A 10,408-nucleotide genomic window follows, 5' to 3' on the forward strand; every position below is an offset into this window, starting at 1 on the left:
ATTCAAAAGGTGTTTTATTTGAATCCTTCATCAACTAAACTCAATTCAATGTATGAACTACAGTGTTGAATGCTTCCTTCTAGTATTTGATAGCAACATTTTTTTTCTATCATAAGGGTCCTTGCACAATCCATGATTGACCTATTCACTCTTTCAACAATTCCATTATATTAAGGTGTGCCAAGTGCAAACATTTATCTTTTCATTCCTCACTCATTGCATAATTTATTGAAATCATTAGAAATGAATCCTCCTCCTCTATTTGATCTTAAACATTTTAATTTCTTTCATGTATCTTTCTCTACTCTAGCCAAATACCATTTGAACTTTTGAAAAGCTTCTGATTTATCCTTCAAATACATAAAAAAACATAATACTTAAATAATCATCAACAAATAAAAAAATTTACTTATCTCATGTGTAGCTTTCTATGCCAATAGGTCCACAAAGGTTTGTATGGACAAGCTCCAACACTTGTTTATAATGATAGTTCTTGTTTTTAAAACTTGTCTTGCCCATCTTACCAATTTGATAATTCATGCACATGCCCACATCAGGTAACTTCAAGCTTAGAATGCCTCTAACCCTTTTGTTCTTTCTTATGTTTATTAGGTTGTCAAAATTCACATGACATAACCTCTTATGCCATAACCAACTTTCTTCTACTTGAGAAATGAAACATGAATTTCCATTAAGATCTAGGTAGAATAGATTACTTTTTATTTTCTTGCTAGTCCCATCCAGATTTCTTTATCCATCCAGCAGACTGGCCTTCCCATTCATGAATTCTACCTTGAATCCAATGTTATTCAATTGAGCCATACTAAGCAGATTATTCTTGAATCCTTTAATCCAATAATCATTATCACATATGAGATCATTGGTTAGTGCAATACAACCTTTACCTTTTACATAACATGGTTCATCATTGCCAAATCTAACACTTCCATCATCATAGTGTACTAAGTTCTCAAATTTAGATTTTTCACCAATCATATGGTGAGAGAAACCACTATCAATAATCCATGTATCATTATTACTAATATGTGAGATAAGTTCCATTTTATCATTCTCATCATTTGATTCATCCTTAACAGCAATGTAGACCATTTCATCTTCTTCTTCACTACTTTTAGAATCTTTAGCAATGTAACAAGATTTCTTGCCGTTTTCCTTGTATTCTTTGTAACTTTTGAAGTCCTTCTTACCCTTGTACTTGTCGTTATTCTTTTCTTCTTTTCCTTCTCTATTTGGACACCTTGTAGCAACGTGACCAACCTCTTCACAAGAAAAGCATATCAAAGGGATTTTTCCTTTGTACTTCCCTTTGCCCTTGGGAAATATTATTGCAAGTAATGCTTCAATGAATTCAAGAACTTCATAAGAACCCTTTTCATCCTCACTGTTACATTGCCTTCTAGATTTTGCATCTTTCTTCTTGAGTGATATTTAAAATAGTTGAGATTTGAAGAAATATCAATCATCAAAATGTTATGGTTCTTCTTTTCTAGTAATTTCTTCAACAATCATAGTTCTAGTAGGTTCCATGTACTTGGCATCATGGTACTTTAGGTCTGAGTCTCCAATGGTTGCCAAAAAAAATCTCATAAGTTCCTACAATGCCATGAAGTTAGCTTTGTTTAGCTTAGGGATCTCCATTCTATAAGACATCTTGATCTTTAGCTTAGGTCTTGTTGACACAAAAGTTTGCACCCTTTCCTGAATTTTTGACCTAAAGGCAACCTCCTATAACATGGAAACAATCTCAAAAGTGTGAGACTTTGCAATTAGAGATTGAGTCTCTCGAGAAGGTTGGCTTCCTTATTATCAAGGTGCATGTAACTATTTCTTGAGAGGAAAAAGAAGAAGAAGATGCATAAAATCAAACTACCTATCCTAAACTAGAGGGGATGATACACCAAATAGTATGTTGATCTACTTCCTTCCAGTAGCTATAGTGAAATCCAATAGACTTCACAAGATATACCATTTTCTACATTCCTTCAATCTTAACACCATAACGAAGTCACCAGATAACATAACCATATAAGGAATACAATAGACTCACTTAGTATATTAGTTAATTGGAATAAACATAATCATATAGTATTATGATTTTCAAAATACATCCAGAAAAGTGAGCCCAAATAGATTGCACAAACTTAACTAATTGAGAATGGATATGATAGAGGTGACTTCTATTGAATAAGAGATTAAAAAATTACAAAGAATATATGTGAAAGACTAGAAAAAGGGATAGATCATTTGAAAAAAAACAAAACTTTCCTTTATAGGGTGCAAGCATAACCCAAATACAACCTTGAGTCTAAACTATCTAGACTATAGATTGGATTATAAATGAGAGCAATAACTAAGGATCAGAAGAAAATCTAATCATGAAGTGCAACTGCTCACAAGAAATGATAGAAAGAACAAGGGGAAGCATGTACTCACCACAAGAGATAAAATCAAAGACAGATCGATCATGATAAGTATTTAAGAAACATGGAGTGCAATAGTGTTGAGGACATCAAAACAAAAATGGTTGCAGATGATGAATCATTTCTCCCTAATCTTACCAATTGTTGCATGCCCTTCATTGTGCTTGATTAACCAAACCAACAAGTCAACTAAAGTCAATCATTTCTATCTTCCACATGGTTCTATGTCATCAAAGTATCCTGCCACCTTGTCAAGCATTCATCTTTATGTTGAGCTATTGACTTCCTTTTTCATGGCTTCCCAACTTATTTCCTTCATTAGTTGTTTGGCCATGTGAAACTCTGAAGTCTTTGTTTCACTATTTATCACTCCATCAATTTTTTTTATCATTCTAACCCCTTGACTATTGTGACCTTACATTCAACATGAAAATGTCTTCTCGCATCATTTTCACAGTTTGGGATCTAGCATCTTCATCACCTACAATATTGTGAAGGCCTATGAACTTGACTGCTTGATGTTAATCACAACCTTGCAAATTGAAACTGAATATGACATGAAATGCATGGGACCTTGCAACTATTGTAATCTTAACTATTAGCATTTCTATTTGCATCATCACAACTTGCAAAAACATAACTACTTGAAACTGCATGATGTTGTGTTGAATCCTATTTCCTTCACAACATTGCAACCTTAAAATCTAAATATCAATGAATCCATGTGATGCCATGTCGGTCCCCTTTAATTATCGCATTCCTTTTGTTTATAAGCTCACAACCTAATTTCATTAACTACAACTAAAGCTTCTAAAGGTATGAATCAAAGGGGATTACCACTTCGCTGCCTTGACCAAGGGTTTCCTTCAATCATGTGCAATGGTGTGAAAACTAGATTTGACTGAGGATTTTTTACTTTCACAACTTTGCAACCTAAACTTGGAATCTTTTCAATGGAGTGTATTGATTCAATTGGTCTTCTTTAATTTGATGAAATGCTCCTTCAAAAACTAAAATGCACCAGACCCTTGTGATGATGCAATGAAGAGGTTATATGCACTTGGACCACCATGAAATGTGTTCACTCGTTGCTATCTCACGACCTTAACTTTGGTTTTAGCTTTTAACCCTGCAAACATGTGATGAGAATCTTTTTTCAATTTCACCACTTGAAATTGGGTGCTAACACTAATCGCTGTGAAAATGCCCTAACTATCACCTAACCATGTCACACCCTTGTAAGCCCCTTTATAGTTAAGTCTTAACTGTGTGCGATTGTGCGAACAAAGATGTAATCACATCATTGCAACTTGAATTCTTACAAGGATATAACATGCAATTATAAAAGGATTGAAGACTTAGGGATAAAAAGAAAAGCCAATTTTTTCATACCCCTATTGGCTTCCAAGGAAAATATAATTGAATAGTCAAATGAATGTGGTCATGGTTGTCACCCTAGATATTTAAATTTTTGGAGGGGGACAAAAAATGGATAACATTTCTGGCAACACAAGGGAAATGCTTGCCTACTAAGCATGGACTAGTGGCCTTTGAGCAATTCATTGGGATATGGTCACAATGAAACTTTGTATTCCTCCTGACTCTTTGCAAAACTCTACCTCTTTTGCAGCTACAAAAATTAAAAATTCTACTATCTCCTACAAAGAAAGCCTATGACTGTGCACTTATTGAACATAGAAAGCTACTCTAATATATACAAAAAACCTTAACCTTCTCTAGAAGTAAAGTTTAAGGTGAATTTTGTTAATTGGAATTGGCAAAATTTCACCATTAGGCCTGCATAGCTGAAAAGTGTTGGCCTCCTTACAACTGGTGATAACATATGGCCCACTCCACATAGCATCAAATTTGAAGTATCTTCCTAGTTTTTCTCTATTTGTGTCCCACTTGAGAATAGCTCCTTCTTTAAAAAAATTGGCTATAGATTTCTTGTCAAAACTCCTTTTGACACATTGTTGGCATGCCTCAAGTGGATGCATAGCTTTTTTTCTCTTCTCTTCTAATTCAATCGGCTCTTCTAGGCTGACTATCATGGAATCACTCTCAGCTAGCTTCAATTAATGAGCTAATTCAAGAGAGGAGAACTCAAGTGAAATAGGAAGCCTTGCTTCCCATCCATATACTAGCATAAAAGGTGAGTTCTTAATTGCTCTCTTGGGTGTAATTCTGTTAGCCGAAAGGACATTCTTCAACTTAGCATGCCAACACCTCTAATTGTGTTCAATTGTCCTCTTTATTATTTTGATGAGGTTCTTGTTGGAGGATTCAACCAAGCCATTCTGTTGGGATAATATTTTGAGAAAGTGCTCAAATATATTCCATGTTCTAAAACCCAAGAGAATATATGAGTTCCAACAAAAGATTTGGTATTATTTGATATGATGGTTAAAGGAACATCAATATAGTCACTATTTTATCAAGGAACTCAACCACTAGAGCCTTTGTTGCATCCTTCAAAGCCATTGCTTCTGTCCATCTTGTGAAGTAATCCACGGCTACCAAAATCCATTTATGACTAGAACTAGAAGGTGGATTTATTAGGCCAATGAAATCTAGACTCCATTAAGAAAAAGGTTGGTCCACTTGAATGGGATAGAGAGGAAGGGCAACCAATCTTTACTTTCCTAAGAAGAATGCACATTTCTCACATTTCATCACATGTTTATGAAAATCATTGAATAGGGTTGGCCAATAATAACAAGCCCTTAGTATCTTCATAGTTGTAATCCTGGCTAAGAAATGACCATCAACAAGGCCATCATGGAAATCCATTAATAACCTGTCGATCTAATCAATCTGGATACATCTTAACAAGACTCCATCAAAATCCTTTCTAAACAATCCATCCACCAAGATATAAGGGATATACTATAGTCTGAATTGTCTTCTCTTTGCTCTATCTAGGCTTGGAGATATCTTCCTTCTACTAATAAGGTATTAATATCATGCAACCAATCCTTCTAATTTTTATTCTTTGTTGGTTGCTCACCCTGTATTAAGAGTGAAGCCTCTTCATATGTCTCAAAAGATGAGGTTGTTTTCTCACATAGTCCCTTGCCTCTCACAAGCTTGGTGATCTTAATATCAATGTCATATTCCATGACTTTGGTGACCCATCTAGATTTCTTTTCATTGATATCCTTGTTCAGGAGGAACTCCTTCACACTTGCATGTGGGGCCAAGATCTATATCTTTTTTTGAGATAGAAGATGTCAAAAACTTTTGAGAGCCCTTACAAGAGCAAGTACTTACTTCTCTACAAAGTTGTATCTACTCTCATAATCTTTAAGCCTGTCACTAAAGAAAGAAATGGGCTTTTCTAAATTCTTATCATTCAACTATGGTAGAATAGTTGATATACTTGAATCTCCTCCAAGAGAGTAGAGGATGAAATCTCTATCAAAATTGGGGTTGAAAAGAGTGGGATTTGATGCAATTGACTTCTTGATCTCCTCAAAACTAGCCTTCCCTTCCTTGGTCCAAGTGAAAATCATATTCTTCTTCAACATGGCTATGAGAGGTTTCACCATGGAAGCAAGATCAGTAATGAACGTTCTTATGAAGTTGATCCTGCCAATAAAACTTTGCAATCCTTTCTTATGGATGGGAAGTGTGAGAGAGAGAATTTCTTCCAGTCTGTTTGGATTTGTTGCTAGTCCATGTCTTGATATAATGTGTCCTAGGAGCTTTCCTTGATTAGTGGCAAACACACACTTTTTTGGGTTCAAAGATAAACCATACTCTTTTCATCTAATAAATACCTACCTCAAATGATCAAAGTGATATAGTGCATGTTTTGAAAAGATAGTTATATTATCAAGATATATCAACACAAAATTCTCCAGCATGGCCTTGAGTCCATCTCCATTTCCTTTTGAAATGTAGCACCTACATTGGTTAGTCCAAATGGAAATTTAGAATAGGCATAGGTACCCCATTTGGTAGTGAAGGTTGTCTTATATCAGTCTAACTCTTGGACTAACACTTGATTATAGCCTAAAAAACCATCTAAGAAAGAAAACCTTTCTGAACCACTGACCTTGGATAGAATTTGTTCCATGGAAGGAAGGGGATGGTGATCTTTAAGACAAGACTTATTAAGGTCCCTAAAATCTATAGATAACCTAATTTCTCCATTCTTCTTTCTAATAGGAACAAGATTAGGCACCCATGAGGAGTTTTTAATAGGGAAAATGATATTAGTCTCTATGATCTTAGACAATTCTTTTATCATTAATTGTTCAATCTTAGGGTTAACTTGCCTTTGTTTTTGTTTAATAGGTTTTGCATCATGGTTTCAATCTATAGTATGCTGAAGTAAGCTTGGGTCAAAACCCTTTAAGTCTTCAGATTTCCAAGTAATAACATCATTAAATTCTTGACATAAATTAATGAAAACTTCTTTTTCAGTCTTAATGCATGCTTTTCCCAAGTTAAGAGTCTTTCCATTAGTAATGGTGACAGGTGTTTAGTCATCTCTGTTTGTAGTCAAGTTTTATCCAATGCTTCTTGCTTGATCATCAGAGTTGAATATGCCCGCTAAAGTGACTAGAGCTTTAGGAAATTTTTTGGAGTTAAGATTCATAATCTAATCCTCATATTGGTTCTACAACTTAGATTTCTTTTTAGCAGAGAATTTTGCTTCATTTTGTAGGAAATTAATAATTTGCAAATTGGAAGCAAATACTTGGTAATTTTTGCAATTGTCTGTGACAAAAGGCCTTACATCAAGTCTGATATGTTGCTTCTTTTCTTCAGCAACATGTTCTAGTATATCATGATGAGCACCAATTGTTGCAAGTCTATCAACATGTTTTTTTTATTCCTAGTTATAGTCTAAATGTTGAATACCTAAAAACCCTCAAGAAAATCCCAAATGCTATGCTTGTATGACTTGAGAAGGTTTTTCTTTGTAACATTATGATTTCTGATTTGATCTACAATTAACTCACTATCCCCAAATACTTTCAAGAGCCTAAGACCTTGTATTAAGGCTTCATACTCTACCACATTATTGGTGCAATTGAATTGGAGTCAATATGAAAAATAAAATTTCTCCAAAATTGGAGAAACAAGTATTACACCAACACCTGAACCATTTTTGTTCCTTGAGCCATGAAAGAACATAGTCCACAATCTATTTGTTTTTTTTTTTTTTTCATGAGATTGGGAATAGGGGCACCCTCCTCAAATATACAGTAAGTCCCAAGACCTATCTCTAGAGATTCCTACACTAGAGAAAATTGATAACTAGCGGCCCACTCATACAAAAGATAATCAGACACCTCTAATAAGGAAGTATCATATTCATGAGTTATGTATTCCTCATCCTCCTCCTAGATTATGAAATTCATGTTTATGGTGATGGAAGTATAAGTTTCTATATGATTGAGGGATAAAGTCTTTGCTCTTAAGGAGGCTTTTGTTCCATATTTTGTCCTTAAAAAAATGTAAGACCATTCAGAGGTAATGTGACCACCTATTTGTGTAGTGAATTCCCTAGAAAGGAAGATGGAAAAATATGGATTAACCTCAACTACTGATATGTCTAGTGTGACAGTACAACCAGGGCATGCCTATAATGCCATTTCCACATTTTTAAGGATCCCTACTATCTTGATAGAGATACCATCTAGCTGGAGTACATCCTTAACCATTGGCTCATATTTAATGCTAAGGAGGTTAGTAATACATTTAGGCATTGTTAGTTTGTGGTGACTGATCAGGAAAGTATTGTACATAATTCATAAATTCTTTGGGGTGTGGAGCATCGCTTGGAAAAAAAAACTTTGGGTCGTAGTCGACATTGTGGCTGACATATGGCTAACATATGGCTAACATATTATAACCCTAAAGTGGCATAAAATTACTTGTATAAAAGGGCTTAGGGTTAGGTATTTTTCATTAAGTTGTGATGCGGAATTGGTTCTTGCAACAGTATTGAGCTATAAGGGATTATGGATTGTAATCAGGTTATAATCACTGGATTGTAATAATATTGGACTTGCTATTTGGTGGACGTAGCCCATGGATTGGGTGAACCATGTTAAATCTTGGTGTCTTTTGTTCTTTTCTACGTGATCTATTATTTTCTATTATTGGTTATATGTCCAAGTAATTTTTATTACTGTTTGTGGTTTAATGCTAACAAGTGGTATCAAAGAAATGTTATTTTTCAATTATCCTCGACAGGAAAGTCTCATGGTTAAGTGGGAGTCTCATAGTTGAGTGGGAGTGATGGAAGACAAGGGTAAGCTGAGGGTTGATGGGTTTAATGAGCAGAACTTCTAGTTATGGAAGATGCAAATGGAAGACTATCTTTATCAAAAGGATTTATGGAAGCTGTTAAAAGGCAAAGCCAAGAACCAAGGATCTATGTCAAATGACGAATGGGATATTTTAGGCAAAAAGGCACTTGAAAGCATTCAGTTATGCCTAGCACCATCAATGACATTTAATATTACAAAAGCAAAGATGACAAAAGAATTGATGCAAACCCTAGTGAAACTATATGAAAAGCCCTCCGCTTCAAACAAGGTATTTCTAATGAAGCATTTATTTAATATGAAAATGGAAGAAGGTAGATCTATTGCAGATCATTTAAATTATTTTAATACTATTACTAGTTAGTTATCTTCTATGGGCATCAATTTTGATGAAGAAATTAGGGCTCTCTTAATTTTTTGTTCTTTGCTTGAAAGTTGGAATGGCTTGGTAATGGTTGTGAGTAATTTTGTTCTTGGATCTAGTAACCTAAAATGTGAAGATGTGATTGGTGTTGTTTTGAGTGAGGAAACATGTAGGAAAACCTTAGGTGGATCTACATCAGGAAGTTCTTTGAATGCACAAAGCAGGGGCAAAATGACTAAGAGAGGAAGTAACTCTGGAAATCGTGGGATCAAGAGGAAAATCAAAGGGGAGGAGGTATCAATCGAGAGGATCAAATGACTGCTGGTACTGTGGGAAACCAGGGCACAAAAAGAAAGATTGTTGGAATTAAAAGAAAAATGAAGGAGATAAACTAGACGGAGACAAAGAGGCAAATGTGGTAAGTGAAAAATTCGAAGAGGATTCTTTGCTTCTATCTTTATAAAGTGTTGATGATTCATGGGTTTTAGATTTTAGTGCTTCATTTCATGTTACACCTCATAGAGGTTATTTCATTGATTATGTCCAAGGGGATTTTGGACTTGTTAATTTGGGGGATAATGAACCCTACCAAATTGTTGGAAAGGGAAAAGTTAAGATTAAGTTGTTGAATGAGAATAATTGGCTAGTACATGAGGTAAGACATGTTCCAAGGCTGAGTAGGAATTTAATTTCAGTGGGGCAACTCGATGATGAGGGTTGTGTAGTTACTTTTAATGATAAAAATTGAAAGGTTTCAAAAGGTTCCCTTGTAGTAGCAAAAGTTGTGAAAGTAGGCACATTATATCTTTGTACAAGTCATATTGTTCCTTATACTTTGATTGTTCCAAAGAAAAAGTAATGTTCAGGAACAATTGTTACAGTTGAGCAGGGAGAACAAATAGTTGCTGTAAATTATAATATAGTGATGTGGCACAACAAACTTGGGCACATGAGTGAGAAAGGTATGGAAGTAATTCATTCAAAAAAAAAATTTACTAGGTCTAAAATGTGTTAATATGGATTTATGTGAAAGTTGTGTATATGAAAAACAAAAGAGAGTGAGTTTTGTGAAGACTAGGAAGGAAAACAAAAAGGAGAAATTAGAGCTTGTGCATATTGATGTATGGGGATCAACTCAGGTATCTTCCCTTGGTGGCTCTCATTATTATGTTACATTTATTAATGATGAAACTAGAAAAGTATGGGTCTATTTCCTTAGATAGAAATCTGATGTATTTCAAACTTTTAAGAAATGGAAATGCTTGGTTGAAAATGAGACTGGTAAGAAATTAAAATATCTCAAATCTGATAATGGT

Source organism: Cupressus sempervirens, chromosome 4 (genome assembly GCF_028749045.1).
Source record: "Cupressus sempervirens isolate cs-2001-9-10 chromosome 4, ASM2874904v1, whole genome shotgun sequence".
Classification (NCBI taxonomy): Eukaryota; Viridiplantae; Streptophyta; class Pinopsida; order Cupressales; family Cupressaceae; genus Cupressus; species Cupressus sempervirens.